Source organism: Acinonyx jubatus, chromosome X (genome assembly GCF_027475565.1).
Source record: "Acinonyx jubatus isolate Ajub_Pintada_27869175 chromosome X, VMU_Ajub_asm_v1.0, whole genome shotgun sequence".
NCBI classification, from domain to species: domain Eukaryota; kingdom Metazoa; phylum Chordata; class Mammalia; order Carnivora; family Felidae; genus Acinonyx; species Acinonyx jubatus.
In genome coordinates this window covers 71,604,927-71,615,942 of record NC_069389.1, presented here as the reverse complement: position 1 = coordinate 71,615,942, position 11,016 = coordinate 71,604,927, and positions in this window count along the sequence as shown.

The following is an 11,016-nucleotide window of genomic DNA, read 5'->3' as shown; positions in this document are numbered from 1 at the left end:
TTTTGATAACTGATTCAATTTCTTTACTAGTTATGGGTCCGCTCACATTATCTATTTCTTCTCGTTTGAGTTTTGGAAGTGTGTAGGTATTGAGGAATTTGTCCATATCTTCCAGGTTGTCCAGTTTGCTGGCATATAATTTTTCATAGTGTTCCCTGATAATTGCTCGTATTTCTGAGGGATTGGTTGTAATAATTCCATTTTCATTAATAATTTTATCTATTTGGGGCACCTCCCTTTTCTTTTTGAGAAGCCTGGCTAGAGGTTTATCAATTTTATTTTTTCAAAAAACACAACTCTTGGTTTCATTGATCTGCTCTACTGTTTTTTGTTTTTGTTTTGTTTTGTTTTGTTTTAGATTTTATATTGTTTATTTCTGCTCTGATCTTTATTATTTATCTTCTGCTGGGTTTGGGGAGTTGTTCCTGTTCTGCTTCTTTTTCCTTAGATTTTGGATTTCTGTTAGATTTTGGATTTGGGATTTCTTTGTTTCTTGAGATAGGCCTGGATTGCAGTGTATTTTACTCTCAGGACTGCCTTGGCTGTATCTCAAAACATTTGGATTATTGTATTTTCATTTCATTTGTTTCCATATATTTTTTAATTTCTTCTCTAATTGCCTGGTTGACCCATTCATTCTTTAGTAGGGCGTCCTTTAACCTCCAGGCTTTTGGATGTTTTCCAGACTTTTTCCTGTGGTTGGTTTCAAGGTTCATAGCATAGTGTTCTGACAGTGTGCATGGTAGGATCTCAATTCTTTTATACTTATGAAGGGCTGTTTTGTGACCCAGAATGTGCTCTATCTTGGAGAATGTTCCATGTGCACTTGAGAAGAAAGTATATTCTGTTGCATTGGGATGCAGAGTTCTAAATATATCTTTCAAGTCCATCTGATCCAATGTACCATTCAGGGCCCTTGTTTCTTTATTGTTTCTCTGTCTAGATGATCTATCCATTGCTGTAAGTGAAGTATTAAAGTCTCCTGTAATTACCACATTCTTATCAATTAGGTTGCTTGTGTTTGTGATTAGTTGTTTTATATATTTGGGGTTTCCAAATTCGGTGCATAGAAATTTATAATTGTTAGCTCTTCCTGATGGATAGACCCTGTAATTATTATATAATGCCCTTCCTCATCTCTTGTTACAAACTTTATTTATTTTTTTAATTTTTTTTAACGTTTTATTTATTTTTGAGACAGAGAGAGACAGAGCATGAACAGGGGTGGGGTAGAGAGAGAGGGAGACACAGAATCAGAAGCAGGCTGCAGGCTCTGAGCCATCAGCCCAGAGCCTGACGCGGGGCTTGACCTCACGGACCGCGAGATCATGACCTGAGCTGAAGTCGGCCGCTTAACCGACTGAGCCACCCAGGAGCCCCACAAACTTTAATTTAAAGTCTAGTTTGTCTGATATAAGTATGGCTACTCCAGCTTTCTTTTGACTTCCAGTAGCATGATAGTTATCCATCTACTCACTGTCAATCTGAACTTGTCTTCATGTCTAAAATGAGTCTCTTGTTGACAAGAAGTAGATGGGTCTTGTTTTTTAATCCATTCTGATACCCTATGTCTTTTGGTTGCAACATTCAGTCCATTTACATTCAGTGTTATTATTGGAAGATATGGGTTTAGAGCTTGTGATGTCTGTAGGTTTTATGCTTGTAGTGGTGTCTCTGGTACTTTGTGGTCCTTGCAACATTTCATTCACAGAGTCTCCCTTAGGATCTCTTGTAGGGCTGGTTTAGTGGTGATGAATTCCTTCAGTTTTTTTTTGGGAAGACCTTTATCTCTCCTTCTATTCTGAGTCACAGACTTGCTGGATAAAGGATTCTCGGCTGCATATATATATATATATATATATATATATATATATATATATATTTTTTTTTTTTTTTCTGTTCATCACATTGAAGATTTCCTGCCATTCCTTTTTGGCCTGCCAAGTTTCTGTAGATAGGTCTGCCACTACTCTTATGGTTCTACCTTTGTAAGTAAGAACCTTTAATCCCTAGCTGCTTTCAGAGTTCTCACTTTATCCTTGTATTTTGCTTTTTTCACTATGATATGTCATGCAGAAGATTGGTTCAAGTTACGTCTGAAGGGAGTTCTCTGTGCCTCTTGGATTTCAATGCCTTTTTCCTTCCCCACATGAGGGAAGTTCTAAGCTATGATTTGTTCAAGTACACCTTCAGCCTCTTTCTCTCTCTTCTTCTGGAATTCCTATGATACAGATATTGTTGCATTTAATTGCATCACTTCGTTCTCTAATTCTCCCCTCATTCTCCTGGATTTTTTTATCTCTCTTTTTCTCAGCTTCCTGTTTCCATAATTTTATGTTGTAATTCATGTATTCTCTCCTCTGCCTTTTCAATCTGTGCTATGGCCACCTCCATTTTATTTTGCACCTCATTTATAGCATTTTTTAGCTCCTCATGACTATTTCTTAGTCCCTTGATCTCTGTAGCAATAAATTCTCTTCTGCCCTCTATACTTTTTTCAAGCCCAGTGATTAATTTTATGACTATTATTCTAAATTCTTGTTCCATTATATTGCTTATGTCGGTTTTGATAAATTCGGTAGCTGTTGTTATTTCCTGGAACTTCTTTTGAAGATAATTCTTCCGTTTCATCATTTTGGTTAGTTTTCTGACCCTTATGCTTTTTAAAAGCTTATTGTATTCTCTGCACCTGTGAGCACTGCTATATTAAAGGAGTGTCATACACTGTCCAGGGCCTGGCCTTTCAGGAGGTATTTTTTCAGGGATTGTCACTTGCTCTCTGTTGCTGTGACTTTGGTTATTTTATTACCCTACTTGTAGTAATATTTTGGACCCTCCACCAGGTGTGCTTTGATTTCTTCCTTGGAGTAGCCATGTAAAGGAAAACAGATAGACAAACAGGAGACAAAAACACGCAAACACACAAAGAAATAACACAAAGAAACAAATAAACAAAAACAAAAACCTAAAGACTAACAAAAAAAACCCAAACACACTACAGGTAAAGAAGAGGGTGGAGGCAGTGTTGATGGAAGAGCATATACAAAGAGAGAAATGACAGGAGCGTGGCCAGCCAGGTGGGATAAACGTTGATTGGGCAGAGAGACTAAAAGGCTTATTCCAGAGAAGGAGAAAAAAAAATAAAGAAGGAGGCAGGGAAATCAATAGGAAGATAAAATTACCCAGACAGAGAAACAATACGGCTTGATTATTCCAGAGAGAGAAAGAAGTGTAAAGATGGAGGTGTAGAACATGTATCAAGTCAATGGATTAATTATGCCTTTTTAGATAGACCAATAACCAGAGTGACCAGCGTAGGGGAGGGAAGAGATAAGAAGGAGAAATGGGGGGGCGGATATATCTATATATCCAGAATTGACCAAGAGTTAATCCAGGTAATGCTGCATATCTTGTATGTAGTCGCTGTCCACAGGGTCTGTGTGGCTCAGGTGGATACCAGTTACCCAGAGCAAGGGGGCATGGTTTGGTGTATTCTTAACTGACCTCCACTATGGGCCTTGGGAGTGATCCCTGAGGCCCCGCCTTGGTGGTGATGGTGTCGGGGGAATGGTGATCTCCTAGTCTCTTCTCCACTGAGCCGGCCCCTGTGGACTCATTAGAGTCATCCTCAATGTGCTGTGGTCACAGACAGGGTGCTCCTTCTCGCTCCACCAACTCCCCTTACCCTGAGCTTGTCTAGGATTCAAAGTTCCACTCTGCGCTCTGGCATTGGGGAAGCACCTCTCAGTGCCACGATATGTGGTCCCAGCTGGCTTTGTGCCGCCACACTTCAGGGAGGACCAACGTCTCCTATTGAGGACTGAGAGCCGTTGCCCGTGCCATGAGTCCCCGGGGTGTCAGACATAGGCAGGCTTTGTTTTTTTCCCACAGCACTCCAGGGAAACGGCTGCCTTATCCTCCTGCAGACTGAGTCCTGGGCCCAGCCACTGTGCCTGGGGGTGGCAGACACAGGCAGGTTCTGTGCTATCACACAGCCCTCCAGGGAGGGAACCACTTTCTCTACCTGTGGACTGAGACCCTGACCTACCACCGCACCCAGGCCTGGCTCCTTTCCTCCCCAGGTGCGCAAACAGAGAGCCGGCCCCAGTCCGAAGAAAGCCCCACAGTTAGAGATCAGATCCCTCTCAATCTCATTCTGAGGTCTTTCTCCTGTCCAGCTATGGTCCTGCACTTCCCTAGTCACTCTTTCTCTTTCCTTTGTCTCTCCACAAAAGGGTGTTCTTCCGGTATGTGCTCACACAGCCTTTTTGTATCTCCCCCAGTTTAAAGTTACCCACCTATCTCTTTTCCAGTTTTCCCATTTTCTTCCTAGTAGATTCAGTCTCTTTTCCTCCGAGGCTCTGGTGTTCAAAGTCCTTTGTCTTCTACACTTCTTTGAGAGACATGGCAAGTATGGATCCCCCTACTTCTCTGCCATGTTGGCCCAAAGTGTCCGTCTAATATCTGGTAAGGATATCATACTCCACTGCTGCAATAACTGTCTACCATCAGTGATTTAATAAAAGTACAAAGTTATTTCTATGTATCCTATCTTTTAAAAAATCAAGTTAGTTTACATATAATATAGTATTGATTTCAGGAGTAGAATTTAGTGATTCATCACTTACATATAACACATAGTGCTCATGCCAACAAGTGCCCTCCTTAATGCCCATCACCCATTTAGCCCATCCCCCCACCCAACACCCCTCCAGCAACCTTCAATTTGCTCTCTATAGTTAAGAATCTCTTATGGTTTGCCTCCTTGTCTGTATTTACCTTATTTTATTCTCCTTTCCTTCTCCTATGTTCATCTGTTTTGTTTCTTAAATTCCACATATGAGTGAAATCATATATTTGTCTGTCTCTGATTAACATATTTCACTTAGCATCATACACTCTAGTTCCATACACATTGTTGCAAATGGCAAGATTTCATTCTTTTTGATCATCAAACAATAATATTCCTGTGTGTGTGGGGGGGGGGGTAAGGGGTGGGTGTCTATCTTCTTTATCCATTCATCTGTTAATGGACATTTGGGCTCTTTCCATAATTTCACTATTGTTGATAGTGCTGCTATAAACATTGGGGTACATGTGCCCTTTGAATCAGTATTTTTGTATTCTTTAGATAAATACTTAGTAGAACAACTGCTGGATCATAGGGTAATTCTTTTTTTTTTTAACATTTTGAGGAACTTCCATACTGTTTTCCACACTTGCTACACCAGTTTGCCTTCCCACCAACAATGCAAAAGGGGTCACTTTTCTCCACATCCTTGCCAACATCCATTGTTTCCTGAGTTGTTAATTTTAGCCATTCTGACAGGGGTGAGGTGGTATCTCATTGTGGTTTTAATTTATATTTCCCTGATTATGGGTAATGTTGAGCATCTTTTCATGTGTCTATTAGCCATCTGGATGTCTTCTTTGGAAAAGTGTCTATTCATGTCTTCTGCCTATTCCTAAATTAGATTATGTGCTTAATGTGTGTAGAGTTGGATAAATCCTTTCCAGACTTTGGATACTAACCCTTTATCAGATATGCCATTTTCAAATACCTCCTCCCATTCCATTGGATGCCCTTTAGCTTTATTGATTGTTTCCTTTTTTGTGCAGAAGCTTTTTAAATTGATGAAGTTCCAATAGTTCATTTTTTCTTTTGTTTCCCTTGCCTCCAGAGGCATGTCTAGTAAGAACTTGCTGAAACCAAATTCAATGAGATTGCTACCAGTTTTCTCTTCTAGGATTTTCATAGTTTCTTGTCTTACAATTAGGTATTTCATCCATTTTAAATCTTTTTTTGTGTATGTTGTTATAAAGTGGTCCAGCTTCATTCTTCTGTATGTTGCTGTCCAGTTTTCCCAATACCATTTTTTGAAGAGACTATCTTTTTTTTTCCATTGGATACTCTTTCTTGATTTGTAGAAGATTAGTTGGCCATATATTTGTGGGTCCATTTCTGGTTTCTTCTATTCCACTGATCTATATGCCTCGTTTTATGCCAGTATGATACTGTCTTGATGATTACAGATTTGTAATACAGCCTGGAGTTTGGAATTGTGATACTTCCACCTTTTGGTTTTTATATTTTTTCCAACATTAACTTGGGAATTTTGGGTATTTTCTGGTTCCATACAAATAATAGAAATATTTGCTCTAGCCCTGTGAAAAATGATGCTGTGATTTTAATAGGAATTGCATTTTTTTCTTGTGGTTGATTTCAAGTTTCATAGCGTTGTGGTCTGAAAATATGCATCATATAATCTCAATCATTTTGTACTTGTTGAGAGCTGATTTGTGACCCAGAATGTGATCTATTCTGGAGAGTGTTCCATGTGCACTTGAAAAGAATACATATTCTGCTGCTTTAGGATGAAATATTCTAAATATATCTGTTAAGTCCATACAATCCAGTGTGTCATTCAAAGTCATTGCTTCCTTATTGATTTTCTGCTTAGAAGATCTGTCCTTTGCTGTAAGTAAGGTGTTAAATTTCCCTACTTTATTGTATTATTGTCAATGAGTCTCTTTATATTTGTGATTAATTGAAATATATATTTGGATGCTCTCCCAAGCTGAGCCATAAATACTTACATTTGTTAGTTTTATAGATATAAAACTAACATGATAAAATGCTCTTCTCATCTCTAGTTACAGTTTTTGTTTTAAATCTAGTTTTTCTGATATAATATTACTACTTCTGTCCGTTTTTCTCTTCATGTTCTGGTACTGCTAAGATATGAATGCTATTCCTTTTTAGTAAGTTGCTGAATTTCCAATGTCTGCTTTCATGATCTTTTACCTTTGTTTCCCTCTTCTTTTCGGCTTCATTATTTTCCATGATTTTATCTTCTGTATTAGTGATTTGCTCCTATGCTTTGTCCATCCTCATTGTCATGGCATCCATTTTAGTTTGCATCTCAGCTATACTATTTTTTATTTCAGTGTGACTAGATTTTAGTTCTTATATCTCTATAAAAGGGATTCTCTGGTGTCTCCTATGCTTTTCTCTACACCTGATAATACCCTTATAATTCTGTTTTCAAATTCTAGTTCAAACACCTTACTCATATCTGTGTTGATTAAATATCTGGCCATGAGTTCTACTGCTTGTTTTTTCTTTTGGGGACAATTTATCCATCTCATCTTTGTGTTCAGGAAATAAAAGAATAAATAAAACAAAACAAACAAAAAACAAGGACAAAACAAAAGCAAAAAAACAAATGACAAGATACTGGGTGTGTTTTCATCTGCTTGTTAGGAGAATTTAGACCCAAATATAAAATAAAATATAACAAAAACAAACCAAAAAAACAATAAAATTAAAAATAGAAAATGAAATAATTTGCATATATACATAAAAACAGTAAATATATATATATATATGACAGTAAAAAAGTAAAAAGGAATTTAAAAAATAAAATAAGTTTACAAAATAATAAAAAAATAAAAATAAAAAAATACAACTAAAATGGAAGTTATATCCTATTTCCCCTAGAGCTGAAGCTTTGCAGGACTCTATGATGAGTAAACTTGTTGCAAGGGAGTTGGTTGTGCTAGTCTTCCCGGAGAGGGGACTACTGCACTGATTCTTAGGCTGACTTGTTTCAGTGGAAATGTGCCTCCACAGTGCAGGATGGTGAAAGTTGGTGTAGGTGCCTCCAGCCTCCACTAGGTGGCTCTGTGTTTCTGTTTAAATCTGACCTTGCTGGTGGGCAGGGGGATTAGGTGGAAGATGGCGTCATCCTGCACTCTAATCCCGTGGGAGAGGACTCCCAGATATTGATGTTCAGGAGTTCCTCACAGAAATGTCCCAGGCTTTCATCATATATCTGTCCTTAACCTGTCTTTTCCTGGCAGTCGGCACACCCAGTGCCTCAGTTTTCCTGTTTTATCTCTGGCTGGTGGCTGGGATGAAAACTCCAAATCTTAAAGTGCTCTGCCAAAACTCAGACCTGTTCCCCTCTTCTGGTGGAAAGACTTGCAGTGAGGCCAGCACTGTTATGTCACAGAAAAGCACTCACAGAACACATACACAGAGGCTGAAGTCTATTGTGGCACACAGCAAAAAGCTGCAACCAGGTTATCTGCCCTCTGTGCGAGCCTCTGTTTCCTACTGTTGAACAGCTAGCTGCTCAATTGTTCAAAGTGGGCCTTTTTTGTCCTTGGAAAGGACATATTTTTCAAATGTACTCCAGGAAGGAGAGTGATCTCTTCCAGTACAACCCAGGGGATCCCCACACCACAGAGTCTTTCACAAACCTTAAACACCACTGTCTCCCACCCCGGTTCTCTCCCTCTCTTTCTGACCACTCTGTTTGAAGAGGGTTCCCCTCCTTCTTTGGCACTGCAGCTTTTCTCTCTCCCAATTTGTGGCTCTGAACATCACATCTGTCTGTTCTCTTCCTCCAATTGTGCACATTATTTTCTTAATCCTTAGATAGATTTCCTAGTTCAACATTATTTAAGATTGATCTATCTGTGTTTGAGGACCAAGGCAAGCTCAGGGTCTCCCTACTACTCTGCCATCTTTACTCCTCCACTGTATGATATTTATTTATTTATTTATTTATTTATTTAGAGCAAACTTCAGTTGGGGAGGGGCAGAGAGAGAGGGAGGGAGAGAATCTTAAGTAGGTCCCATGCTTAGCACAGAGCCCATAGCAGAGTTCAATTTCATGATGATGAGATCATGACATGAGCTGAAATCATGAGTGGGATGCTTAACTGAGCCAGTCAGGCACCCTTCCACTGTATGTTCTAAAATATTATCTATAGGAATGGAGCTAACTATTTTCACCCAAGACTTATATTATATTTTCAACTAGTGTATTATCTATCTCATTTTTAAAATTATTTGGGGTTTTAGAAAAATAAAAGTCCCATAGATATTTTGAAAGAGTATTGACTAGAATAAATGTGAGTAGTACATTATACAAGAATGCTTTTTTGTTTGTTTTTATTTGGTTTTAACACTTTTATTGTGAATTATAACATATATAAAGAAACTGTGTAAAATATTTGTATAGTTAACATTTTATTACAAAACAAACATCTTGTAACCTCACTCATGTCAAGAAATAAAGCACTTTCTTTGTGACAAACTTCTCTATGTCCCTTAGAGATAAACATGATTATAATTATTTGTGAAAACAAAAATAAATTCAAATGGATTAAAGACCTAACTGTGAGACCTGAAATCTGAAACCAATACTAGAGGAGAACACAGGCAATAACCTCTTTAATATTGGACATGTCCACTCACACCACTCATATTCAACATAGTATTGGTAGTCTTAGCGAACAAAAAGAAATTAAAAGTCATCAAAATTGGTAAGAAAAAAGTGAAATTTTAACTATTTGAAGAAGACATGATACTGCATATAGAAAGCCTGAAAGACTTTACCATAAAATGGCTAGAACTGACTAACAAATACAGTAATGTCACAAGATACAAAATCAATATACAGAACATTGTTGAATTTCTATACACAAATAATGAAGCAGCAGAAAGAAAAATTAAGGAATCAATTCCATTTATAACTGGACCAAAAATAATAAGATACCTAGGAATAAAAATAGCCATACAGGTGAAAAAACTGTACTCTGAAAACTTTCAAACACTGATGAAAAAAATGGAAGATGATGAAAAGAAATGGAAAAACATTCAATGCTCATGGATTGGAAAAACAAATATTATTAAAGTGTCTATACTACCCAAAGCAATATATGCTCTTAATGCAATCCTTATCAAAATAACACCAGCATTTTCAAACAATCCTAAAATTTGTGTGGAACAACAAATACACTGAATAGCCAAAGGTATCTTGAAAACGAAAAGCAAAGCTGGAAGCATCAAAATTCCAGAATTCAAGCTATATTACAAAACTGTAGTGATCAAAACAGTATGGTATTGGCACAAAAATAGACACATGGATCAATAGAACAAGATAGAAAACCCAGAAATAATATCCAATGGTAAAAAGTATCTTCAACAAATGGTGTTGGGAAAACTGGACACCGATGTGCAAAAGAAAGAAACTGGGCCACTTTCTTACACCATACAACAAAATAAATTCAAAATGGATTGACTATTTTTTTTAACTGGCATTGTTTATTTTTTTATTATTTCTAAGCGTTTGTTATATATTCTAAGTACTTATCCATTGTTAGTTATATGCACTTTGAATATCTACTACCACTCTGGCTTACATTTTAATGCTCCTTTGATGTTCTTTAATTAATGTTTTTGATTTTTAATATATTTTAATTTATTTAATTTTCCTTTGTTGCTATAAAGATATTCTATGACATTGTTTTTTTTTTTTAAAGCTCTGCTGTTTTTCCTTACAAACATAGGTATTTTATGTACTTAGAATTGTTATTTGGGCATTGTGTATGTTGAGTATTTATTTTTCCACATGTATATTGTTCTAGCACCACTTGTTTAATAAACATAAATGATAAATAAATAGGTAAAAATATCTTATATCTTTACACCAGTGCAACTTCTGTCCATAAATCAAGTGTCATTCCATCAGCGTATGAAACAAACTGTCTGGATGTTATAATCTGCTCTATTAATTTATTTGGCCCAATACTGAACTCACCATTTTAATTATCTCAACTTTATAATAGTCTTGTTTACAAGTGTATATAGTCTTGATATCTGAAAAATTTTATTTGTCCTACCATATTCTTTTTCAACATTATCCAGACTATTATTTTCCTTTGAATTTCCAAAATTTTTGTTGCTATTAGTAGAATATTTTTATTCTGAGAAAGAACCCCAAAAACATATTTTTTTTCTAACCACACATCAGGAGGGGGATGGGGAGGGGTACAACCATCCAGCCCCAACCCCAGTCCATGTGGTTTTGGCCACAATAGAGGGTGTGGGTTGATGGCTCCCAAAACAAAAATTGTGTGTATGTATAGGAAGAAGGGCACAAAGCAGTAGGGAGAGGTGGGGGAAAGGGAGAGATGAGGTCAGTAATGGGACCCCATACATGG